Here is a 27,620-nt window from a genome sequence, read left to right as displayed (position 1 = left end):
TTATATAGTCCATATCAGAAATTTTCTCTCTATATTCAAAAACACACACGTATTTTTTTTTGGCTTGGATGAATGTATATTTTGCAAATTTCTCTGTCCCTTTCCTTTTTCATTTAACATATCTTACATATATTTCCACATAAATATAGATGTAGTTCTATATTTTCATTATTTATTTATGGCTTTTTTGGGTCTTTGCTATTGTGCAAAGGCTGTAGTTGTGTGACTCTAGTTGCTATTCTCTATTTGCAGTGCAAGGGCTTCTCACTGCAGTGATTTCTCTTGTTGCAAATCACAGGCTCTAGGCACATGGGCTTCAGTGTTGCAGCACGTGGGCTCAGTAATTGTAGCTCACCAGCTCTGGTTCAATAGTTGTTGCACACAGGCTTAGCTGTCCTTGGCATATGAGATCTTCCTGGGCCAGTTATCAAACCCATGGCCCCTGAATTGGCAGGCAGATTCTTTATGACTGAGCCATCAGAGAAGCCCCTGTATTTTCATTTTAATGGCTACATATATCCACATTCCTTTGTATGGATGTATGTCATCCAGGTAACCAATCCCTATTAGAATTACTTCCTTTTTTTTTTTTTTTAATTGCTAACCATACTGCAATGGGCTTCCCTGCTGGCTCAGTGTTAAAGAGTGTACCTGCCATGCAGGAGACATAGATTTGATCCCTGGGTCAGGAAGATCCCCTGGAGAAGGGAATGGCAATCCACTCCAGTTTCTTGCCTGGAGAACTACATGGATGGAGGAGGCTGGCAGGCTACAGTCTATGGGGTTGCAAAGAGTTGGTCAAGACTGACTAACATTCTGCAATGATCAGTGCTGTATGGATATCTTTGCATACTTATGTATCTGTCAAATTGAATTCAGTCAGTTCAGTCATGCAATTGTGTCTAAGTCTTTGCTAACTCTTTGCAGCACACTAGGCTTCCCTGTCCATCACCAACTCCCAGAGCTTGCTCATACTCATGTCCATTGAGTCAGTGATGCCATCCAACCATCTCACCTTCTGTCGTCCCCTTCTCCTCTTGCCTTCAATCTTTCCCAGCATCAGGGTCGTTTCCAGTGAGTCAGTTCTTCACATCAAATGGCCAAAGTATTAGAGCTTCAGCTTCAGCATCAGTCCTTCCAATGAATATTTAGGGTTGATTTCCTTTAGGATTGACTGGTTTGATCTCCTTGCTGTCCAAGGGACTCTCAAGAGTCTTGTCCAACACCACAATTCAAAAGTATCAATTCTTTGGTGCTCAGCTTTCTTATGGTCCAACTCTCACATCCATACACGACCGCTGGAAAAGCGGTAATGTCGCTGCTTTTAATATGCTGTCTAGATTGGTCATAGCTTTTCTTCCAAGGAGTAAACATCTTTTAATTTTATGTCTGCAGTCACCATCTGCAGTGATTTTGGAGCCCAAGAAAATAAAGTCTGACACTGTCAAATTGAATGAGGTGCTTGAAAATCAACATTACCTTCTAAGCATGTCCTAATTTTGATTATAATAAGTACTGAGACAAAAACTTAAAGGGATCCAAAAAACCCAGAAGTCAGTTAAAAACATTTACTATATAGCACCTTCAGTCTCTACTGAAAGCAAATTTAGTCGATAGTCATATATTCCCGCATTGACTTCAGTCCACTGCCAGTCAGCAGAATTCTTTCAAATATCTGAGCTGTCTGACTCACTGTGTTTTACCAAGATGACCATGGAGGGTTTTGCCTCCAAGCGAATGACATCTCCAAAGGGCAAGTAAGTTTTAATTCTTTTAATTACCTTCTCTGAGGTAAAATCATTGCGGGTACCCCAACTCCCTCATCCTAATTGTTAAAGTAATAGTTCAGCATTCTGGATCTGTTTACTGAACAGAGATTTTCCACAAACTCTGCAGTCTTTACCCAGCGAATTTGTGGCAATAACGTGAAGTGGTTTTTTTTTTTTTTTGCTAAGAAAGAAGCATGTTCTTCCCAATACATCTTATTTGTGAACAACTATTATCTCATAGTTTCATATTTCTCTTTTTCTTCAAGAGACAAAAAGGTTGTTAAATACATGGAATGTATTAAGGGAGTGATTTGACTAAGGATTTGTTGGAATGAGGGTAAATTCCTACAAGTAAAAATGCTGTCTTCAATGGTATGCCTTCTAAATTTTGATAAGTATTGTTAAAATGCTATCTAATATCATTTAAATATATATTCTCACAAGTTTACAGTACTCTGAACCCTTACCTGTCTCCACATACACATTCTGGAAGTTACTAATTCTAATTGTGGAAAATATTATTTGTATAATATGAAGTCTTGGTTTTCAATTGCATCTTGAACTTATGAATGTGTTCTGGCATCACATATTTCTTTTACTTATGAACTTCCCAACTGAGAATTTCTGTTAAGCCTCTCAAAGGAAAGTGGGAAAATCATCCCATGATGGGTAAATATGAAGGGAGATAAGTCCAAATTCTCTTTGCAAACCAGCTTCTTTTCTGTAGGACAGCTCAGATATTTTAGTACATTCACGAGCACTGTGACTCTCTAAGGAAAGGAATGGGTTGGAAGGAAAATCATTTCACACTCCTCCTCACCTGTAACCTTTCTTACCACAATAGTTTTGGTTTTGATTTAAATATTTATTTGTTTGTTTATTTGGCTTCACCCAGTCTTATTTGTGGCACTTAGGACCCTTACCACAGCAGTTATAATTACTTCACCTCTCATTCCTAAATGCTGTGGAAATATTATTTATGAATATATATTTCTACAAACTGTAAAGTAGAAGTTTATTTGTTACTCACTATACAGTTCTGCTATATTTTTATCTTCAACAACTATCTTATGTGATGATCAAAAAGGGGGTTGGATAGTATAATTGATTATCTTCCATTGAGCATTGAAGACTGTTTCCCCTCCCCTTGACTCCAGTTGACCTTGTGACTTGCTGTGACCTATAAAATGTGACCGGAGCAATGGTGGGCAAGTTCTAGGGTCTGCACCCAAGAGTTCTGGCAGGTTCTCATTTCGCTTGTTTTTATAGAGTAAAACAAGAATTGAACCATAATTGTAGGAGAGGAAGAGAGACCCCCGCGGCTCCCAGTCATTCTTTGCGGAGGTTCCCAACATGTAGGTGAAATTATCTTGGACATTCCAGGTTCATGTGAAGCTCCCGGCTGACTGCAGTCACATTAGGGACCCTAGTGAAGAGGAAGAACCACCAACTGAGACGGCTCACTTCTCAGAATCATGAAAATAAAAAATTGAAACACTAAGGTAAGTACTAAAATAGTACCTAGAGAGAAAATATTGTGAAATATAAAGTAAAAACCACATATTTCAATGTATAATTATCATGTATGAAACGAGTTGCCAGTCCAGGTTCGATGCACGATACTGGATGCTTGGGGCTGGTGCACTGGGACGACCCAGAGGGATAGTATGGGGAGGGAGGAGGGAGGAGGGTTCAGATGGGGAACACATGTATACCTGTGGTGGATTCATTTCGATATATGGCAAAACCAATACAATATTGTAAAGTTAAAAAATAAAATAAAATTAAAAAAAATAAAGACAATAGCAAAAAAAATAAATAAATAAATAAAATAAAATAAAAACCAATTGTCAAGACAAAGGAGCTCAGTGTAGATGGACAGGGAAGACCCCAAACAAACAGGAGAGTACAGAATTCAAGTTGGGGTTCATTGGCTGGGACTAGCGTTCTAGACATGTGTTTCCAGTATAACTTTTTTCAATGATGGAAATGTTCATCTGTGCCTATTGACAATTTTAAATTTAAATTTTAAATGCATTCATCCATGGAGCTGAATTTTAAATTTTATTAAATTTTAATTAATTACATTTAAATTGAAATAGGTCCATGTTGCTAGTGACCACCATTTTGGACAGGGTAGCTGCTACATTACATGTCAGCCTTCATCCTGATGAAGAGATAAAAATCGATAACTCAACCCCAAATTGTGTCTTTTCATCTGTGCTCCTCAGGATTCTGAGATGGACCTCATTCTACTCAGACCTTGATCTGCTTAGGAGTCTCAGCTGAAAATGACTGTATAATCTGCCAATATCTCCACTTGGAGAACCAAGAATTAGAATTCCCCTTATTATGGTCCCTGCATAAACAGAGGTAGGACTGAGAATAATAGCTTTTAAAAAATCTGTCTTTGCCTTTTATTCTATGTCTATAAATAGTCTTGAGGTAAAAGCACCTACTATAAAGGAAATTTCTAAGAACTTTAATTAGGGTATGGAAATGCAAACCCAAACTTATACATATGTATGTGGGGTTTCCCAAACTTCTTTAATATAGAAATATTTTGTGTGTGTGACCTCTATTAACCTCTTAACAGCATCCATAGGACACATTTGAGGAATGCCCTTCTAGAAAACTGCAGAATTTTTATTAAACTGGGCTAAATGTCATAATGAAATATTGAACACTTCAACCATGAATACTACATGATAACTTTCCAAAATCAATTCCATTTCCTTAATTAGGAAATTAATCATTTGAGATTATTAAACAAATATGAGGCAAGATTAAAATGATGATTTTCATTTCCTTATGGGTTAATTTTAAAATATTTAACAAAAATAGAATAATACTTTTCTCAGAGAAGCCAAGATTGTAACTGAGATTTAATTTAATTATATGATACCTAGGCTCCAAAATTTTCAAACATTGTTTTTAACATTCCTACCTCCTGAAGGCAATATTGACATTCATATGAATAAAAATCATTCTTCTTCTATACCCATCTGGCAGTAATGGTTTTCCAAAGAGCCAAGGACAAATAATTATTTCAGGGACTCTTTTTTTGCTGGAAAGAAATTCTTACTTTCTTAGAATAGAATTTGTTCTGCTTTACTGTCTGATTTAACAGCAGTGAAACTGAAAATGTTTTATTTCTACTGCCTCTGTGCCCTCAGAAGACTCTCTCATCCTCTGGAGATTTTTCCAATTGGTTCATCAAATTAAGGTGAACCAGCAGATTATTCCAGTCACTTAAAGATCTGGTTAAGATGTGAGAAGATATCTCTTTTCCCCAAATTCTTGTACATGGAATTTTATTGTCAACGGCAGTCCTCAAAGATCATCTTCCTCCATGTTCTTTTGTTGGCTGCATATTAGGATAAGGTCGGGGAAGGGGTAGTTTTAAAAATACAGATTCCTGGGCCCCACTCCAGACAAATCTGAGCAGGGGGAGGAGAAGCAGGCTTAGATACCCTTAAAGCCACTTTTGGGGATTCTAATGACAGTTACACCTTTAAGCTAGTTCATCCTGCTCACTTTACACACAGGTAGACGAAGGACCAGCTTGCTAAGTGGGACCAATGTCATCATTTTGTTTCTTATTTATGAAGCCATCAAAACATCGAACAGTCTGAACAAGGGGTGGTTTTCCAGGTGTGCACAAGTCACTAGGATTATAACTATGTGTGTGTGTTGGGGGTGTCTCCAAGACCATCTCTGGCTGAAAGGAGGATAATGAGGGAGGGCCCCCACCTAATTGTTCGTTTATCAAGGTTCTTCATATTTCATTTAAAGAGAGGGTTCAACTTCTAAAGATATGCCAAAAAAATAAATAAATAAATAAAATAAAGATATGCCAAGTCTCAAAAATAACTTCTCTACAAAGGAGTGTATCTCAGGAGGCAGACACCAGTTCAACTATTAGTGAAATGTGAAAACAGAAGAGTGTTCATTCTTAAATCACATTGTTTTCCATGTGTTTGATTAGCTCTAAGAGACTATCTAATCTCAAATATTTGCACCTATGAGAAATATGTGTAGCAAGTAAGAATCTCAGACCACAAGTGCAGGTTTTTAAAATGCATTTCATTTTTATACAACTGACTTAAGTACTATTTTTATCTTCTATTGCCCTGATATCTGATACACTTTGACCCTGTTCAAGGTATTTAGGTAATTACAAGGTATCACAGAGGGACTTTGATCCCTGATCCTATCTGCCCTCAATGGCATCCTTTGAAATAACATCTTTCCCATCTGGCTTCAGGTCATGGGTACGTGTGTGTCCTGTTTACTCCTAACCACACAGTCTCTTAGGTCCAGCTCTCTATTAGCAGCCTGTCCCCATCACTCGGCCTCTCAGGAAAACAGGAAAGCATTCTGCTGTTTCCCCAGCCTTCCTGGGTTTGGGGGACCATGACAGGGTGTCTCAGGCTCCCCTGGAAAGACACTCCTCCACCAAGTGTACTGCTTCCTCACCATGCTGCTGAGGGGAGACCCATAAAGCTTGCTGCCTCTCTCTGTTTCACACAGGAAGTGAGTGAGGCATGGCTCTTCTTTGGAGCCCCAGATCTTTTTGAGGACATGCCCCAGCAGTGGAGACCAAGGTACAAGAGCCTCTGCAGAAAATGAAAGTGTCTAAGTGTGCTCTGATTCTTCTCCCTTTATGAATTATCATAGTTGAGAGGGTGGGAAAACTGTCTTGAATTGAGAATATTTTCTTTGAGAGCCATTATTCTGTTCTAAAGCATTCAGAATCCAGGCTCTTGCAACTCAGAACACCTTTTATCTCAAGACAGCTATTTTTGCTGTCTTTCCAAAGACCTATTTTAATACTCAACAGTAGAACTGCCTGCTTATTCTTCCTTTCTCTGGTGTCATCTCTTCCCAGAAGCTACTCCAGTGGAGGTGAGGAGAGTGAAAAGAGGCAAGAGTGGACAGAGGAAAACAATGCATCTGGTAATATACCTTAATACCATATCTTCCTACACATACGTAAGGGGGAAATACTAATCAGGCTCTGATCAACTGCTTGACCTCTCTTCAATTCTTATCACTGTTTCATCCCTTCCTCCTTGTTGCATGTATTCTCTAACTGGGACATGCTCTATAATTCAAGGAGCCCAGCACAAAATAAAAATGCAAGGCCTCTCGTTCAAAAATTACTACTAATTTCAAGACAGCTATGGCAGAACATTAAACCAAGCACGGGGCCCATTTGAACACAATGGCCTGGGTCACATCCATGAAGCCAGCCCCGTTTCTAACCCTTAAAGGATCTCTTTCCTTGACTTTTATTGGAGTATTGTTTGTATTGTCAAAAGAAAATTCAAAGACCTTTACTAGATATGAATAACTTTTTTGAATGAGAAATGAGACCACGGAGCTTCCCAAAACTTGTGTGAAGTACAGAGGCGTGGAGTTACAAGATGGTTTTTAAATGCAAAGAAGGATGCTCTTTAGCCTTTCCCATTATCAGTTATTGGGGGATTCCAGACTGCAGGAAATTGGTCAAAAGTGGTTATCTTATACCATTTGGGGAAGATGACTTAAGTTTTATGATTATCAAAGGCATTGACAAGAAGTAACCTAAGTTACATTTCACTTATATTCATGAAATAAACTAGATTAAGTTTTGTGTAAATGGCTTAAGTGGTTTTTGTCAGCTTTAGGGATTTTTAAACCTGGTTTTCGTTTCATTTTATTTTAAAAGTCTTATCAAAATAACTTAAGACAATGTAAAGGTCCTGCAATAGGAATTTATTCCATAAATTACAGAATTTTCATATGATAGACGGCTATGCAGTTATTTATAATCAATGAAATATTTTAATTTATTAAACAACATGGGAAAATGTTATCATGATTCTGTACACTGGAAATGTTAATACACTTGCCATTCACATTGTGAGGTAAATAGCCCCACCCAGGTATCTTGCAACCGAGAGCAGGGCCTTGTTTTACCACATGGTTCCTCATTCTATCATTGTTGATTGCCTCAGGAGAGTAACAGATCCAAGAGTAACCACTCAGTAGACTTGACAGCAACCTATTGTCTGTATGGACATAATGAAAAAATGAACAGGATAAAGTTTGAAACTTGTACTAAAGACTCAAAAACTATGAGACAATAAGAACGAGAGCTCAGTTAAAAGGTCATAGGGTTGAGTTGAAGATTGAGAAATTGCTGTAAGAAGCAGTAGACTGAAACTATGAGGAAGCAGAAATTCTTAAGTAGACAGAGCAATTGAAAGTGGGACAAAAAGTCAGATGGAGAGCAGCCAGCCAAATTGTCAACACACCCCTGCAGCAGGGACTCCAGCTCCTGCTGTGGAGGTCTTGGCAGATGCTTGGGATCCAGAGCTGAAGTCCAGGCTTTTGTGCAAGGAACTGGCCCCTGCTCTTAGATTTCCAAGAGAGTTTGCTTGTCATTCTTTGTAAATCCTTTCAGGAATGTCCTCAGTGGATTTCTGTCTTGGAACTGTTACAGGGGTGTATAGGCTATGAGCCCAATTTTATATTTGTAATGTGTGCTCACATGTATCTATGGATATGAGGCAAAGTCACCAATTTACTAATAAAATTCTTAAATGTACCAAGATTATGTGGCTTCCTTATTTGTCCATTAACTGAGCTGATTCCCTAAAAGATACTTCTCAGTGGGTACCTGGGACAATTCTACTTGGTAGTGTTCCAGTCTTCTGTGGCATAAGTGTCTCTATCTACTTTACACATTTATTTAAAGTTCAGGACCTCCCTGGTTGTCCAGTGATTAAAAATCCACCTACCAAAGCAGGGAACACAGGTTTGATCCATGTTCTGGGAAGATCCCACATGCTCTGGAGCAACTAAACCCATGCCTCACAGCTGCTGTGCCCACTGGTCCAACTACTGAAGCTCGTGCGCCCTAGAGCTCATGCTCCACGAGAGAGCAGCCCCTGCTAACCACAACCAGAGAAAAGCCCATGTACAGTAATGAAGATCCAGTGCAGTCAAACAAAAAAAGTTCAACCCCCTAGGTTTTTGTTAAAAAATATACCTGCGTGTAAACAAAATAGCATATTTGTAAGGCTATTCATTGCAGCATTACTTGTAATAGCAAAATTTTATCTATGTCCATCAGTAAAGAGTTGAATAAATTGTGAAATATCCTTACACACTACTCTCCAAACAAACAACAAAAGAATGAGTACCCTGTATACAGCCCTGAAACAGAAATCCAGTGATACATTTTAAATGGGAAGAAAGGTCAAAATAGTTATGTTACCTTTGCTTTAAGAAAATGAAAAAATAAGATTGAAAATATGTATTAGCTTCTCTAGTAATAGCATAAAGAAACTCTGAAAAGATACACAAGAAACCAATTAAAATTGTGCTCTTTGAGAATACTATTGGGAGATTAGGAATGGGGTGGGTGGAAAAGTCTTTTCCGTACATTGCTGTAATATATGGATCATATAACTATATTACTATAAAAATGCAGCATATTGTGTAAACAATAGCATTCAATCTGTGATTTCAGATAGTTATCTTTTGTGTGACTCTGAGTGAAATGACCCACCCCTCAGATTTACCCTAATTTTCCCTGGATAGCATCTGGTTAGTGTAGATTATGGAGAAGGCAATGGCACCCCACTCCAGTACTCTTGCCTGGAAAATCCCATGGACGGAGGAGCCTGGTAGGCTGCAGTCCATGGGGTTGCTAACAGTTGGACACGACTGAGCGACTTCACTTTCACTTTTCACTTTCATGCATTGGAGAAGGAAACGGCAACCCACTCCAGTGTTCTTGCCTGGAGAATCCCAGGGACAGGGGAGCTTAGTGGGCTGCCGTCTATGGGGTCGCACAGAGCTGGACACGACTGAAGTGACTTAGCAGCAGGATAGATAAAGTTATCTCATAGCGGTGGAGTGCGGTGAACTTGGAGGTTGGTGATCATAATTTATTCAATCTGCAGGTTGGTGATTGGTCATGCCTTCCCTCTGGCACTGCAGCTGAAGTTGGCAAACATCCCGTACAGTCTGGTCTCAATGTGGTCTGGCCCAGTGGTGCTGCCAGCCTGAGTTGGTCTTAACTTAGAGCTTGATAGTGCTCTAGCATTCCTGGGTCTCTCCCATAGCCTCTGTCTGGCTCTGCTTTGAGTCTGATCCAACAGCCCCTCCTAAAAGATCATTCCTTCCAGGCCTGCTGACTTCTACAGAGAAATCTTCTGATTTGACCCCACCCCACACCCCACTTCCCATCTCTACTATCTGGAAACTCTGAACCCAATTAGGGGCACACAGGAAAGCTAAACCTTCCTGCGTGTATCTCCCAGGGAGAGAACATCCCGGTTCACACTAATGCGGTCAGCTTCCACACTAGTGTGTGGGAAACTTGCAAGTCTATCTTCCCAAGAGACCCAGGAAGAGGTCCTGGCGGAAGGACCTGCCGTTAGCATCTTGTCCACTTTTCTTACATGGTCTAGAGGGGGATTTTGTTTCATAGTTTTTACATTTAAAAGGAGCAAGTGCTTATGTGTTAATTTTCTGTTATGAGTGGTGAGAACGTGGGAGCTGGATGTATTGCCTTTTGTACTTTTCTTATTTTTTCTTAATATTATTTTTTAAAATTTAAAGACAACAATTCAGTCAAGCTGTAGGTTTACTGATGTTTCAAGGCCATTTTTAGAACGATTTTTGGGGGACAAGCTGGGATTTGATTCAGTATCATCATTGGTTTGTGAGCTGCACAAAAAGTGAGGTGGGGAGGGGTTTTGTTGTTGCTCAGAGGCTAAGTCATGTCTGACTCTTTGCAATCACATGGACTGCAGCACACGAGGCTTCTTTCTATCTCCCAGTGTTTGCTCAAATTCATGTCCATTGAATCGGTGATGGGAGGGGTTTAAAAAATTAAAAATGGAAGATAATTCCACCCCCCCACACACAAACACATACATACATACACAAACACAATACCTCAGACTTTGTTTCTTTCTCTTCCACTGAAGTTGTTGCAAATCGCAAGTTTTTTTGGCTAGTTCAGACCAGGCCTAGGAAACAGATGTCGGAATCTGCCTGTAATGCAGGAGAGCTGGGTTTGATCCCTGGGTGGGGAAGATCCTCTGGAGAAGGAAATGGCAACCCACTCCAGTATTCTTGCCTGGGAAATTCCATGGACACAGGAGCCTGGCGGGCCACAGTCCATGGGTTGTGAAGGGTCGGACATGACTGAGCGACTAACACAAGAAATATAAAGCTTATATGGTTCTTCCATAATTCACTTTTCTTGGATATCAAAATTTGGTTCTTGATGTCCATCCTGTTTGGTCAAGTGAATGTTGACCTTCTTTATTAGTAACAGCAGATTTTATTTGAGGTAAAAATGTACTCAGAAAAATACTGCCTCTTCAGAAATTTGCCTCCAGATTTCATTCATGTAAAAAATAACTCCTGTGTTTTTAAGCCACTGTAGTTGGGTTTCTTTTAACATCAACCTGACTTAATTCCTAGCTGATACAATCATGGGCAGGAATTTGAATTTGTTCATTCATTCAATAGAGTGTTATTGAGAATCCAGGTCCTAGGCATTGTGCCAAGTATTGAGTATTCTGGCAGCAGATACTGGAAAAATGAGGGGAAAAGTAATTATAATTACAGTTATGCAAAGTTCTTTTTTCCATCTGCCCCCCACTCCCCAAGTCCACTCTGCATGCACCCTGCTTTGTACCCCTGGGAGGCTGGCTATATGGATGTCATCAGTGAGCTCCCTTATTCTTTGGCTCCAGTGGGATTATTTATTCCCCCAGCTCCCTTCCTGTGGGATTGCTACACACTGACTTGGTCTGTCTACTGAAAGTTCCAGATGCTCTTAGGAAGCCCTCTCCAGCTATTCTCTCTGTCCCCGGGTTCTGGTGCGTGCTAAGTCGCTTTAGTCATGTCTGACTCTTTGCGACCCTATGGACTAGAGCCCACCAGGCTCCTCTGTCCATGGGTTTCTCTAGGCAAGAATACTGGAGTGGGTTGTCATGCCCTCCTCCACGGGATCTTCCCAACTTAGAAACTGAACCCACATCTCTTGTGTCTCCTGCATTGGCAGGCAGGTTCTTTACCACCGGTGCCACCTGGGAAGCCTCAGGTTCTTGTAAACGTCCCCTTTTCTTACTTATTTAGGTCTCAGGTGAATAGTACAGTTGTACTAAGCTTAGGGTTTCACCACACCCCAGGCCTTTATAAAGAGCTCCTTTTAAAAATATTCCCAAATTAATCTATTGGATGGGCCATCTTTTTCTTTCTAATGACACAGCTATCATTTATCAAGAACCTTCGTGCTAAGAAACTGTCATGTGCCATTTCATTGAATCATTACAGTCTTGTCCACACTTTACCAAGTAAGACTGAAGAGTAGAACGGACTATAACCAAGTTGTTAACTGTGTGCTCAGTTGCTCAGTCACGTCCAACTCTTTGCGCCCCATGAGACCTTTCTGTAGCCCACGAGGCTCCTCTGTCCACAGGATTTCCCAGGCAAGAATACTGGAGTGGTTTTCCATTTCCTTCTCCAGCAGATCTTCCCAACCCAGGGATCAAACCCACATCTCCTGCATTGGCAGGCAGATTCTTTACTGCTGAGGCACCTGGGAAGAGCCCAAGTTGTTAACTAGGTTATTTTATTTTTGTAACCAGGAAACTTACAGAAATAGGCTCACAGATATCAGCACAGCCAGCGTTTATCATGATTGAACCCCTCCATCCTGTTCCTCACTGCCGTTTTCCTTTCTGCGCCTCTGGCTCTCAGTATCCTGGTGCTGCCTCCTGGGGCTCAGCATTCCCTTCCTGGTGTCTCTCTCTACTTGGCTGGCCCAGCAGTGCTCCAGGCTTTGGCCACAGTTACCTTCCCTGAGCCTCAAGCTTTCAAAACACTGCCCTCCTTCCTCTCCAATAACGCAAGTTATCTAAATAGTAATACTGCAATACTTGCCAATAATTAGTCATTATTACCTCCCTGAGGGGTAGCAAGAACTCTAGTTGATTCATTACCTTCATCTAAACAAAGGGTTTAACCTGTACCAGTAATTTTAGAGAGGGCTGTGATGATTAGAAGAGACATTATGGTAGTTATATCTTTATTGACTGCAGATCCACTTGGTATAAAGTAGTCTTATGCAAGACACTAGGAAAATATCTCATATTTGTTTTATGGCAGTTTTCCACCAAAGTAATTTGATTCCTGAATTTATTTTCCCTTATGTATCTTTTAAAATTCCAAGCTATATATTCCACATATATAGGAGGAGAGGAATTCTCCAGCAACATGTAGAGTTAATGTAGGTTAAAAAAAAAAAAAAAGATCATTTTTGATGGTGAAAAAATAGTCCCTGCTACCTTTCCTTTGTATGGAAAAAGTCCAGCCAAGTCCATTTATTAGTACAAAGGAAAATAAGAAATTTAGCCTCCTAACCACTTTCACATTCTCTTTCCAAGTTATAACACATTTTTAGGAAAAGATCTATGTCCAAAAGTGCATCAGTATGTTTCCCCAGACAACGTACATTCTATATCTTCAACTTATTTGTTTCTAGTATTACTGGGAAGCAGGGGAAAAAAAATTCAAATAGTTCTAGTTACGTAACAAAACCTACATGCCAGGAATTCTTAGAATCATAGTTCCAGAAGCAGCCCTCCAAATGTGCCTGTCCTGTTGTCATTATCCAAATAATGCTTGAGTGGTTTTGTTACCAACTGGGCTCTTGGACTTCCCCAAACAACGGAAATTGACTAGAGGCCAGATAAGAAATTCAGGCAAGATTTTATTGGGGCCCCTGCTGTGGCAAGGGGGATCAAGAGCAAACATCAAGGTTCCTTGCTTGCTCTCTCCCCAAGCTTGTTCCTTATATGGGGTGAGGGTTGGGATATGGCCAGGGGTCAGGCCAGAGGGGTGGCATAGGTGTTTGCCTACCCCTTACGTGGTCTTGAGTATAGGAGGCATGTACCGTACCCTGTTTTTGCACCAGGCTCCTCAAAAGTAGCAGTTTGGGTTTTTTGTGTTTTGTTTTGTTTTTTGGCTTCTTTGTATCTTTTGGGTCCAGAATTTGCCCCAACTGTGCATGCATGCAGTTATTTTTAGTTCCATATAGTTTCTTTGTGTTTTGTTTCTGTAGGAAAGATATGTCCAGATGCAAACACCACAGCACTGCAGTAAAAAGTCCCAAGTTTAGCCTGTCTCAGTTTAGTATGTCCTAACTAGAGAAGCCTTGTTTATAGTGAATGATACCAATAGCAAAAAATTCTGCCAAAACATTCTGTTGCACAGTCCCAAGGCTTGCTTGAAGCATAAGACTCCAGCATAGAAACCCAGGAGTCATTTGGCTTGGTACCTTTAATCCCAATATGGAATTTTGAAGCAAGTGTGGAATCCCTTGTAATATTCTCCCCTTAAGACTGTGGAGAGAAATACATTACTCACTCCTACCAATCTTCCTTGACTTCTGCATTAATAACGCAGAGACCGCAGAGTTGAGTAAGTCTGGCAGTTTAAAACATGGCTGCAAACTCTTTGACACTCCTCCCATTGAGATGTGGGGGTCTCAGCCCCTCCCCTTGAATCTGACAAGCTTGTGACAGCTCTGAGAAATAGAATATGGCACAGGGATGCTATGCGATTTCCAAAGCTGTGTCATAAAAGGCCACGCAGCTTACGCTTTGTTTGCTGGCACATTCTTCCTAGAGCCTTGAGCCACCATGTAAGAATCTGACTGCCTTGAGTCTGCCATGCTGAATACCATCAAGCAAATAACATTTGGGGAAGTTTGTTCTGTAGCAATAGGTAACTAGGACAATTATCTCTCAAGTTATCCAGTCATTGATCACCATGCCATTATTAAGCAACATAATCTGTTTGATAGTAAGAAACTGAACCACAAAGTCACACCGTAGCAGGGCTACAACTTGATTTCAGCTCTTATTGACAGCTACGTTCCTTCTTCACTATGGCATCTTTTCATGCTGGCCATAAATTTTTCAAACTAGAATATTAAAAATAGCTAAGTCATTGGTTATTGCTTATTGAAGGTTATTGACTTTCAAATTGTATTCCCTGGAGACTTAGGGTTCCAGAAAAGATGACTCAAGGCTCATCCTGGATGAGGAAGCAGTGTGGGTAGAATGGCCAAGCAAGGGAGGTTCCGGCCCTGTTTCAAACCAAGTTTGTTCTGCTTTTAGTAGATGTATAGAGTGTGTTGATACACTTATGTTATCTTTTAACAAATATGTTTCATTACTGAAACAGGACTAACAAAAATGTTTTCAGGGTAGTGATGTCATGGAAAACTCATTTTAAAATTAAAAATCCATGTCCTGAGAAACAAAGTATTGTTTCTCACCCAGAGTTATACCTAGTTACTGGCCAATCAAGTTCAATGATTCCCATTATTGTGATTTTATCATGATTGTACAGTTAGCCTATGTCACGCATGTTAGCAAAACCCAAGACAGAGATGAATTTATTTATCGGGTTGTTGGGGAAACACACTGAATGACACTGCCCATCCTGGCCAGACACCATAGTTATTTTACGACAGGAGGTCCTGGTAAGGAACACAGAACTAACAAGCCACTACCAACTGGAAGAGTTTCAGTTCAGTTCAGTCGCTCAGTCGTGTCCAACTCTTTGCGACCCCATGAATAGCAGCACGCCAGGCCTCCCTGTCCATCACCAACTCCCGGAGTTCACCCAAACTCATGTCCATCGAGTCAGTGATGCCATCCAGCCATCTCATCCTCTGTCGTCCGCTTCTCCTTCTGCCTCCAATCCCTCCCAGCATCAGGGTCTTTTCCAATGAGTCAACTCTTCTCATGAGGTGGCCAAAGTATTGGAGTTTCAGCCTCAGCATCAGTCCTTCCAATGAACACCCAGGACTGGTCTCCTTTAGGATGGACTGGTTGGATATCCTTGCAGTCCAAGGGACTCACAAGAGTCTTCTCCAACACCACAGTTCAAAAGCATCAATTCTTCAGCACTCAGCTTTCTTCACAGTCCAACTCTCACATCCATACATGACCACTGGAAAAACCACAGCCTTGACTAGATGGACCTTTGTTGGCAGATTAATATCTCTGCTTTTGAATATGCTATCCAGGTTTGTCATAACTTTCCTTCCAAGGAGTAAGCGTCTTTTAATTTCATGGAAGAGTTTGGGAAAGGTCAAAAGGAGACACCACATTTCCTACTGACTTCCCAGAATCCTCCTCTTTGGAATCCATCTTGGCTGAGCAATGTGTGTGACACCAGGAAGGACCCTGAGTCAGAATTGTTGGTCAGAGACAACCTGGCAACCAATCCTATCACCATAAAACCTGAGACTGCAAGCCACATGGCAGAGCAGTCCTCCTGGGTTCCAGCTCCCTTACCAGGTCATGGAGATGTGATGTTGAACATGATGGGCATGGTCATTGCTCTTATTGGGGTTACCACTCAGCAGGAAATCATTATCAACCGATAATCCATAGACTTCCTTTCCATAAATGGCTTTGGCTTCTGTCTCCATCTTACTCATAACAAGAGCTATCAATAAACAAAATATTAAAAGTCAGATCATTTAGTTTCTGGTTGAGGACAAAAGAGGAAAAGGAGGGAAGCAGGGAACTGTAATAATCTAGAAACAGGAATAACTAGGTTCTAATTAAGCAGAGTAGGGCCATGTATACAAAAGACAAAGCAAACTAGAGTTTTTTTAATTGCGATAAAATTGCCAAAATAAATTTTCAAGAAGTCTTACTTACTTCTTTGTGTTGTTTAAGGAATTTTGTTAGAGCATCTCCTTAGTTACTCCAAGACTAATAAGCTTTAAGTGCTACAGATTTCAGGTAGCATTTCTATAACATACTTTATAAAGATCAAACTAAACAAAGGTTGGAATGTGAGACTGTTTTGAAAGAGAAATAGGCTACTTGAGGGGGAAAATGGATATGTGTAATTTCTGAGCATCTACAGGTGTAAAGCTAACAAATGAAATATCTCATCAGTTCAGTCTTAAAATTCAATCTCTTTCAGTTCAGTTCAGTTCAGTCATCAGTCGTGTCTGACTCTTTGCCCCCCCCATGGACTGCAGCACTCCAAGCCTCCCTGCACCACACCAACTCCCGGAGTCCACCCAAACCCATGTCCATTGAGTCAGTGATGCCATCCAAACATCTCATCCTCTGTCGTCTCCTTCTTCTCCTGCTCTCAAACTTTCCCAGCATCAGCGTCTTTTCAAATGAGTCAGCTCTCCTCTTCAGGTGGCCAAAGTATTGGAGTTTCAGCCTCAACATCCTTCCTTCCAATGAACACCCAGGACTGGTCTCCTTTAGGATGCACTGGTTGGATCTCCTTGCACTCCAAGGGACTCTTAAGAGTCTTCACCAACACCACAGTTCAAAAGCATCAATTCTTCTGCGCTCAGCTTTCTTCACAGTCCAACTCTCACATCCATACATGACCATTGGAAAAACCATAGCCTTGACTAGACGGACATTTGCTGACAAAGTAATGTCTCTGCTTTTTAATATGCTATCTAGTTTGGTCATAACTTTCCTTCCAAGGAGTAAGCGTCTTTTAATTTATGGCTGAGGTCACCATCTGCAGTGATTTTGTAGCTCCCAAAAATAAAGTCAGCCACTGTTTCCACTGTTTCCCTATCTATTCCCATGAAGTGATGAGACCGGATGCTATGATCTTGGTTTTCTGAATATTGAGCTTTAAACCAACTTTTTCACTCTCCTCTTTCACTTTCATCAAGAGGCTCTTAGTTCTTCTTCACTTTCTGCCATAAGGGTGGTGTCATCTGCATATCTGAGGTTATTGATATTTCTCCTGGCAATCTTAATTCCAGCTTGTGCTTCCTCCAGCCCAGCATTTCTCATGATGTACTCTGCATATAAGTTAAATAAGCAGGATGACAATATACGGCTTTGACGTACTCCTTTTCCTATTTGGAACCAGTCTGTTGTTCCATGTCCAGTTCTAACTGTTGCTTCCTGACCTGCATACAGGTTTCTCAAGAGGCAGGTCAGGTGGTCTGGTATTCCCATCTCTTTCAGAATTTTCCACAGTTGATTGTGATCCACACAGTCAAAGGCTTTGGCATAGTCAATAAAGCAGAAATAGATGTTTTTTCTGGAACTCTCTTGCTTTTTCCACGATCCAGCGGATGTTGGCAATTTGATCTCTGGGTCCTCTGCCTTTTCTAAAACCAGCTTGAACATCTGGAAGTTCACAGTTCACGCATCACTGAAGCCTGGCTTGGGGAATTTTGAGCATTACCTTACTAGCGTGTGAGATGAGTGCAATTGTGCGGTAGTTTGAGCATTCTTTGGCATTGCCTTTCTTTGGGATTGATTGGCAATCTCTTTAGGCAAACCAACTGTAGAAACTGTGAACAAAATAACTTTTAACCCCTGAGTTAACACCACTGAATCTTTAAAGATTCAAGAGGGATGGTTTAAGCTTTCTATTTTAATTTAAATTTAAATCGATTAAGGATCTGTTTGAACACCTGAGAAAATCTAGCTGTAGGAACAATCTTCCCAACTCATTCTCTTCTTTGAAAGACTTCAGTTTTGACACAATCATTTTCAGTTCATCCATGAATCATTTACTTTTCATAGTCCCTAATTTCAATACAAAAATGTTTTTCTTTTTTAATAGAGAGAGCTCATTTATCTGGCATTGTCATCATGAAATATTGTGTTGCTGCTACTGCTGTTAAGTCACTTCAGTCGTGTCTGACTCTGTGAGACCCCATAGACGGCAGCCCACCAGGCTTCCCCGTCCCTGGGATTCTCCAGGCAAGAACACTGGAGTGGGTTGCCATTTCCTTCTCCAATGCCTGAAAGTGAAAAGTGAAAGTGAAGTCTCTCAGTAGTGTCCGACTCTATCGACCCCATGGACTGCAGCCTACCAGGCTCCTCCGTCCATGGGATCTTCTAGGCAAAATTACTGGAGTGGGGTGCCATTGCCTTCTCTGGAAATATTGTGTTATGACAAACTAAAATTTCAGAGAGTGGTCATTTATACTACATATGAACTACTAATTTTCATATCTATAAAAAACAAACCAAAATGTCTCATACAAATGTAGACTGATGATGATTTAATGTTTGGTGGTTCAAATGGCACAAAAAAGACTGAGCCTCAGTATCACACTGTGGGCTTCCCAGCTGACTCTAGTGGTAGAGAGCCTGCCTGCCATTTCAGGAGACATGAGACATGGGTTTGATCCCTGGGCGGGGAAGATCCCCTGGAGGAGGCCAGGGTAACCCACTTCAGTATTCTTGCCTGGAGAATCCCATGGACAGAAGAACCTGGTGGGCTGCAGTCGATAGGGTTGCAGAATCAGACACAACTGAAGCAACTTAGTACACACATCATGTTGTAAACATTTAGTTCCATTGATTGCAATAATAGATATAAGTGATGGCAAATAATGGGCCACTAACATGTGATGCTGGAGAAGGCTTTTGAGAATCCCTTAGAAAGCAAGGAGATCAAACCAGTCAATCCTAAAGGAAATAAACCCTGAATATTCACTGGAAGGACTGATGCTGAAGCTGAAGCTCCAGTACTTGGGCCACCTGATGGGAAAAGCCAACTTATTGGAAAAGACCTTGATGGTGGCCAAGATTGAAGGTAGGAAGAAAAGGGGTGAGGGAAGATAAGATGGTTGGCTGGCATCACTGACTCAACGGACATGAGTATGAGCATACTCTGGAAGATAGTGAAGGATAAGGAAGCCTGGCGTGCTGCACTCTATGGGGTCGCAAAGAGTCAGACACGACTTACTGACTGAACAACAATGACAACACGTAAGCAAAATTTTGAAGTCTTTTAAAATAAAATTTTTATAAGAGTTTTTTACTTCCATTTGTCTAGAAAGCATCCTAAAAAAATAAACTTCATACATACACAAATACATAAATATAGTTACATATATTTATCTCTCTCTCCAAATTAGAGATGAAACTTGTGATTACAGCCTATATCTTAAAGCTTTATATATTAAGTTCCTAGAACAGAAGCACATCCCAAAGATGGTACTCAGTAAATGTTTGTTGAGAGAATAGATAATACACAACACTTTACATTTCACTTACATTGTTTAATTTTGTTTCGCTTTCTTACAACAATCTTATGACTAAATAATGTCAACTAAAAACATGAGGCTTAGAATATTTATCACTTTTACAGCCAGAATAAAAGCCAGAACTCACCAGAATTCACAATTTTTAAAGATTGTACTCCATTTATGGACTTGCCTGGTGGCTCACCAGTAAAGAATCCGCTTGTAATGCAGGAGACGCAGGTTTGATCCCTGTCTTGGGAAGATTCCCTGGAGAAGAAAATGACTACTCACTCCAGTATTCTTGCTTGGGCAATCCTATGGTCAGAGGACCCTGGCGGGTTACAGTCCACGGTCACAAAAGAGTTGACCACGACTTAATGACTAAATGAAAACAACTCCATTTATAGTTATTATTAAATATTGGCTATACTTCCTGTGTTGTACAATATATCCTTGTGGTTATTTTATACATAATAGTTTGTACCTCTTAATCCTCTGCCCCTATCTTGCCTCTACCCCCATTCTTCTTCCCACTGGTAACCACTAGTTTGATCTCTATATCTGTGAATCTGTTTCTTTGTTGTTATATTTACTAGTTTGTTGTATTTTTTAGATTCCACATGTAAGTGATATCGTCTTGTATTTCTCTTCCTCTGTCTGACATAGTTCACTTACCATAATACCAAATCCATCCATGTTTTTGTAAACGGCAAAATTTCATTCCTTTTTTGTGACTGAGTGGTATTCCATTGTGTGTATGTACCACATCTTCTTTATCCATTCATCTGTTGATGGACGTTTGAGTTGTTTCCATATCTTGGCTGTTGTAAATAATGATGCTATAAACATTGGATTGTGTGTATCTTTTTGAATTAATTTTTTTTGGCTTTTTTTGGGATATATACCCAGGAGTGGAATTGCTGGGTGATATGGTAGGTCTGTTTTATTTTTTTGAGAAACTTCCAAACTGTTTTCCACAGTGGCTGCACCAATTTACACCAGTGTACAAGGGTTTACCAACAGTGTACAAGGATTCCCTTTTCTCCACATCCTTGCTAACACTTGTTATTTGTGTTCTTTTTGATGATATTCTGACTCAGATGATATCTGCTTGTAGTTTTGATTTGCATTTCCCTGATGGGTAGTGATGTTGAGCACCTTTTCATTTGCCTGTTGGCCATTTGCATGTCTTCTTTGGAGAAATGATGATATGGTTCTTCTGTTGATTTTTAAATTGAGTTGTTTGTTTTGTTGCTGTTCAGTTGTATGAGCTGTTTATATATTTTGAATATTCACCTCTTATCAGTCATATCATTTGCAAATATTTTCTTCCATTCAGTAGATTGTGTTTTTGTTCTATCAATGGCTTCCTTTGCTGTGAAAAAACCTTTAAGTTTGCTAAGTCGCTTCAGTCGTATCCGACTCTGTGCAACCCCATAGACAGCAGCCCACCAGGCTCCCCCATCCCTGGGATTCTCCAGGCAAGAACACTGGAGTGGGTTGCCATTTCCTTCTCCAATGCATGAAAGTGAAAAGTGAAAGTGAAGTCGCTCAGTGGTGTCTGACTCTTAGCGACTCCATGGACTACAGCCCACCAGGCCCTCGGTCCGTGGGATTTTCCAGGCAAGAGTACTGGAGTGGGGTGCCATTGCCTTCTCCGAAGTCCTTGGTTAGCAATCACCATCGGAAATGTAATTAGATTCAAAATAACATATTCTAAATTAGTCTTTTAACTCTCACAAATTGTTCTCTGCCTCTAAACTTTACTCCTCCGTCTCTGCTTCTCCCTGGGTTGTTCCAAACTCATATTGGGAGTTCACCTCTATTATTAGCCTAAAATTTTTTTTTAGCAAAATGATGATCAAATGTTAGGAAATTGATAGCAAGCTGCCTGATTCTGTGTTGCAGCTTGGAGAGTGGATGTGCCCACAATGTGGAGAATAGTCAGTGGTGTTGTGGGAGGGAGACAAGAGAAAGGGAGACAGAGTCCCCTGTCCCTGGCATGCACAGAATATCTGTTTCTGTATATTAAATGGAACATCAGACTCCCCACAGCACCATAAACCAACTTCTGAGGCATAATTGGGTGGGTAGTGTTCAAAAGAAAGAGTATGCTCTGTAAAAACAATTTTCTCATGGCAAGTGGGACATTACTATTGAAATTTTGTATAAGATTAAAAATTTCTTTTCACCATTTCAACAGTGGATTTCAAAACAAACATAATTCTTATTTCAGTTGGCCTTACCATGGAAAACAGATTGACGGTCCTCTCCTCCCCACCTCCCTGCTCCGTTCCTGGGGTGTATATGCATGTGTAGATGTATGAGGTGCACACACATTCATTACACAGATAGGAGCTGACTGTCTATCATGAGCTGGACACTGCAGGTGGAGATGATAATGTTCAAGGCCAGCAAAATTCCTGCATCCAGGGAGATTATAGCCTAGTGGCATGTGACTATAAATAAACATCATACAGTAAATGAATAAGCAAAAAATATATAGATATAGCTGAATGCTACATCCTGTATTATATATGAAAAATGTATGTTGAATAAAATTAGAACTATTCACATATAATATTCCTGGAGAAGGGAATGGCAACCCACTCCAGTATTCTTGCCTGGAGAATTCCGTGGACAGAGGAGCCTGGAGGGCTACAGTCCATGGGGTTGCAAAAAGTCAGACACGACTGAGCAAATAATACACACACACATATATAATATTAAAATATATACAGCATATATATAATTAAGGTGGGCTTTCCTGGTGGCTCAGATGGTAAAGAATCTGCCTGCAAGGCAGGAGATGTGGGTTTGATCCCTGGGTTGGGAAGATCCCCTGGAGAAGGGAATGGCAACCCACTCCAGTAGTCTTGCCTGGAAAGCAGATTTGAGAGTTACTTTAGATTGGGTGGTAAGAAGCCATCTCTAAAGAGGTGTCATTTAAGATGAAATCTAAGAAGCAGCCAGCCACAGAAAGATCAGGAGATCTTCATTCCAGGGAGAGGGAATATCTAGGTCAAAGGCTCTAAGGGAGAATAAGTGACATACTTAAGGAGCAGGAAGATCAATGACTAAAGCAAAAAGGAAGGAGGGGGATGATGTTAGTGAGGTGGGCAGAGCCAGGACTTTGTCAGCTGAGGTAGGGAATCTGGACTTTATTCTGCTCCTTGCCATACAGGATTCATTTTATTTGACTGTTGATAGACACTGAATTGTTTCCAATGCTGTGATAAAGGATTTTATAATGAAAGGGGATATCTGTACCTTCCTAACAGCTTTGAAAAGGCATACCCCTCTAACACCTAACACCATTGTTTAGATAATAAGAAAACATATCCAGGGCTTGATACCACATCTTTACATTTTCAAAGTAAAACACTTTCTTTCTTGAAATCTAGAGGGGAAAACTCTAAGGAAGAAAATCATCATCCCCCGTACCCTGTCACCCAGATGCGCTGGATACCTTCCCTTCGTTTCTGCGCATCCACGAGTCTCCCTGCTTTGAGCTCTGGGAGCCCGATCTGTGTGGGCTGCATTAACCAGCCCCTTTGCCTTCTGGCTTCCTGTTAGGTTTGGCTAAGAGCAGGCACCAGTCAGAGACTGGAAGGATGGAGGAGAGAGAAATCAAGGTATTTATTCTCCTTGTTCACCACTTGCTAGATCTACGTGGGTTGGCTGTATATCTCTATAAAAGGCCTCAGCTCCTGTTCGGCAGCCTTCTCCATATAGCCACTCTCTGAGTTCTAACAACTGGTTCTCTTTAAATCTTGACCACATCTTTGTAAATAGTCCCTTTATCAAATTCCTTCAAAATACCTGGCCTGAGAGTGTCCATTGTATCCTGTCAGAAACCTGATTGATAGACTAGAGATAATATTTTCTGTATTTATTTCTAATATAGTTCCAGTAACTAGCATATAGTTTGAATCATGTTTTTGTCACTTAATATTATATCTTCCCATATTATTAACTATTATTTGAAAATATTACTTGCATGGTAATATCTTTCTATTAATGATTTAAGTGTTCAGCACTTATTGAACACTTAAATTATCTCCAAATTCTTGCTGTCATGTAATGAATAATATCTATATTCCTACTTTTCTGATTAAAAAGCTCTTTCCTTATTCTCAGGTTATTAAAATATTCTCCCATATTATCATCTAAAGCTTTATTGTTTTGCCTTCATATTTCAGATCAGATCAGTCGCTCAGTTGTGTCCGACTCTTTGCAACACCATGAATTGCAGCATGCCAGGCCTCCCTGTCCCTCACCAACCCCCAGAGTTCACTGAGACTCACGTCCGTCGAGTCAGTGATGCCATCCAGCCATCTCATCCTCTGTCGTCCCCTTCTCCTCCTGCCCCCAATCCCTCCCAGCATCAGAGTCTTTTCCAATGAGTCAACTCTTCTCATGAGGTGGCCAAAGTACTGGAGTTTCAGCTTTAGCATCATTCCTTCCAAAGAAATCCCAGGGTTGATCTCCTTCAGAATGGACTGGTTGGGTTGGACTCCTTGTAATCCAAGGGACTCTCAAGAGTCTAGTTGTATAGTATAACTTTAGTGGAATTTTCTTTTACATGGACACCCAAACTGTCCCAACACTATTGATTTGAGTGATAATCCTTTCTTCCTTGAATCTGCAGGGCCACCTTTTTCATAAATTACATGTCCATACATACATAGGTTTAATTCCAGACTTTGATCTGCTCCATTGGTTTATTTATTTTGTGTCAATACTATATTGTTGAATTAACATAATTTTATAATACGTCTTGACATCTAGTACAGTGAGTCTTTATCCTTAGCTCTTCTTTTTACCAAATTGTCTCGGCTATTCTTTTATTTTATTTTATTTTATTTTAGGAAGGTGAGTGGAGTTTATGAGTTTCCTCTTTGCTTTTATTTTTTAAATAAACAAATAATGTTGGGTTTTTGAGGGATATGGTTTTATTAATGTTAGAACAACTAAGGATTCATGTTATTACCACTCAAGTCCAGATATTGATGGTTTCATGACCCTAAAAACTCTCTCAAGCTATTCCTTTGCAGCCACCTTCTTTCACCTTCTTTTCCAGTGCACTCCCTGGTAATCACTAATCTCTTCTCTATTGATAAACTTTTTCTTTTTTGAGAAAGTCATCTTTTAATAAATGGAAACATACAGTATGCAACCTTTTGAAACTAATTTCTTTCACTCAGGACAATGTCTTTGATATTCATCCAAGTTGTTCCTTGCTCCTTTTTATTGCTGAGCAGTAGTCCTTTGTTTGTACCAAAATCTGCTTAAATATCCACCCTTTGGAGGATATTTGAGTTGTTTTCAGTTTTTACTGATTATAAGGAAAGTTGCTATAAATATTTGTGTATGGGTTTTTGTGTGACCATAGACAGTCATTTAATTAGGGTGAATACCTGGGAGTGGATTGAGGGACAATAATAGTATGATGTTAAACTTTGTAAGAAACTGCCAAACTGTTCTCCAGAGTGCTTGTACCATTTTGTATTCCCATTAGCAATAGTTCCAGTGGTGGAGCACTTGACATTGTCTTTTTTTAAAGTCATTCTATTATAATAGTTGGAAGAGATATGTCATTGTGGTTTTAATTGGCATTTCCCAACTCACTGTGCCAACTCATTGGAAAAAACTCTGATGCTGGGAATGATTGAGGGCAGGAGGAGAAGGGGGCAACAGAGAAGGAGATGGTTGGATAGCATCACTGACTCAATGGACATGGGTTTTAGCAACAAGGGTTGAAGACAGTGAAGGACAGGGAAGCCCGGCATGCTGCAGTTCACGGGGTTGAAAAGAGTCCAACACAACTTAGCAGCTGAACAGCAACCAAGTGAGTAGTGATGCTGAGTATCTCTTTATGTATGGATCAGCCTTCTTCTCTTTGGTGAAGTGCCTATTCAAGTCTTATGCTTTAGTTATTTTTCTTTAATTTTCAGAGTTTATTCTCTTATTGTTGAGCTTAACAAATTCTCTCTCTATATTGGACACAAGTCTTTTTTTGAAGGCTATGTGATTTGAAAGTATGTTATGTTCATCTGTAACTTGTCTTTTCATCCTCTTAACTATATCTGCCACAGAGCAAAAGTTTTTAATTTGAGTGAGAACTTTGATGCTGGTGGTGCTGCCAAAGCAAGTTGAAGCATGTTGTAGTAAAATTCCCTGGTAGCCTCAGGGCGATATGGTGCCAGGGGTGCTGTGATGGTAGTTGTAGGGAAGACCTACAAGTGATTTTAAGTGGTCACTGTCAAGGTCTTGCCCTCTAACTGCAACCCAATCACCTGAACAGCAAGCAGCAGCGGCCCAGATGGTGAGAGAACAGATTAGAAAAATACTGTCTGGGGTTTACAGAGTGACATCTTAACAGACCTCCCTTAATGGCATGGGATTCAGTGGAGGGGGAGGTCCCTTTTGTGCAGAGTGGTAAACTAAGGTGCTGCTGCTGCTGCTAAGTTGCTTCAGTCGTGTCCGACTCTGTGCGACCCCATAGACGGCAGCCCACCAGGCTCCCCCGTCCCTGGGATTCTCCAGGCAAGAACACTGGAGTGAGTTGCCATTTCCTTCTCCAATGCATGAAAGTGAAAAGTGAAAGTGAAGTCGCTCAGTCGTGTCCAACCTTCAGTGACCCCATGGACTGCAGCCTTCTGGGCTCCTCCATCCATGGGATTTTCCAGGCAAGAGTACTGGAATGGGGTGCCATTGCCTTCTCCAAAACTAAGATAAGTTCTGTATTAATTTTCTTTTTCTTGTCCTGGGTGTTCCACTTCACCAGCTGCAGCAAGGTGACCATACTGTTAGCTTAGTACAACCTAAGAACACTCTGTTTTATAAAATAATTACCTTGGGTTCATCTACAAAAGATTGAAACTTTCCAATAAAAGGAAATACAGAGATGTGCTTTAGATAAGCTGTGTATGTCCTCCCATAGTTTCTTATGTCAGATTCCCAGGGAAAGTTCATTATTCCTCCAAATGAGTTTTTTGATCACTTAAACAAATAGAGCATCCTGTTCCTCTCATTATTTGTCATAATAAATATTTTCAAATTAATGTATCACATAGTTACTATGTATGGCATTGTTGTTTTCTCATAAACTTACTATCAAACTTTGAAATAAACAGGCCCATGGCAGCAGAATAGAACTATACATTTTCAGATATTTTCAAAGTTTATTTCTACTCCTACCAGGCTAACTTCTGAGAGGATAGCAGAAGCATAATAAATGCCTGCTTTCTTGAACATAATTTCTTGAAGCTAGTAAGAAATATAGGACACTAAGTATGCCAAGCCTCAAAACTGAAATCTTTCAATATTTGTCCAACAAACACTAGCTTTTGTCCCATGTAATAGACAGTGGGATTTTCCATTGCTGTTGGTATTTTAGAGACGTGAAAAGAGATGAGAAATTTCTTTCCTATAGAGGAAATTGTTTTCTATGATGAAATTTAAAATGTATATAAATTTAGATCTATTCCAAGTTAATATAGACATTAAAACACGTTTTAGAATAATATAAGTTTAAAAGGGGAGTTGGAACTTCCCTGGTGGTCCAGCGGTTAAGACTCCAGGCTTCCATTGCAGGGGGCACGGGCTTGATCTCTGGTCGGGGACTAAGGTTCTGCATACTTTGTGGTGTGGCAAAAAAAGGGGATGGGGAGTGGTGGTTATTTTGCAAAAGTCCTTCTTTGATAACATCACCGAAGTTGATAGTCAAGATGAAGAATAAATCAGTACTTACTAAACAAAAGGTATTA

General features: G+C 40.2%; 1 protein-coding gene across 2 annotated transcripts in view; it reads left to right on the top strand.

Moving 5' to 3' along the window:
• Positions 1-205: 205 nt before the first annotated feature.
• Positions 206-27,620, top strand: part of RTKN2 (rhotekin 2) — a 165,125-nt gene continuing 137,710 nt past the window's right edge. The window contains exons 1-3 of one of the 2 annotated variants that reach the window (XM_070782162.1): positions 206-3,271; positions 4,001-4,142; positions 6,661-6,728. The gene's annotated coding sequence lies outside the window, so the exon portion shown is untranslated. The remainder of the gene's footprint in view (positions 3,272-4,000; positions 4,143-6,660; positions 6,729-27,620) is intronic. The other variant, XM_070782163.1, reaches the window with a different exon arrangement.

This window comes from Bos indicus, chromosome 28 (genome assembly GCF_029378745.1).
Source record: "Bos indicus isolate NIAB-ARS_2022 breed Sahiwal x Tharparkar chromosome 28, NIAB-ARS_B.indTharparkar_mat_pri_1.0, whole genome shotgun sequence".
Lineage (NCBI taxonomy): Eukaryota > Metazoa > Chordata > Mammalia > Artiodactyla > Bovidae > Bos > Bos indicus.
This window is presented reverse-complemented; position numbering and strand designations above follow the sequence as displayed.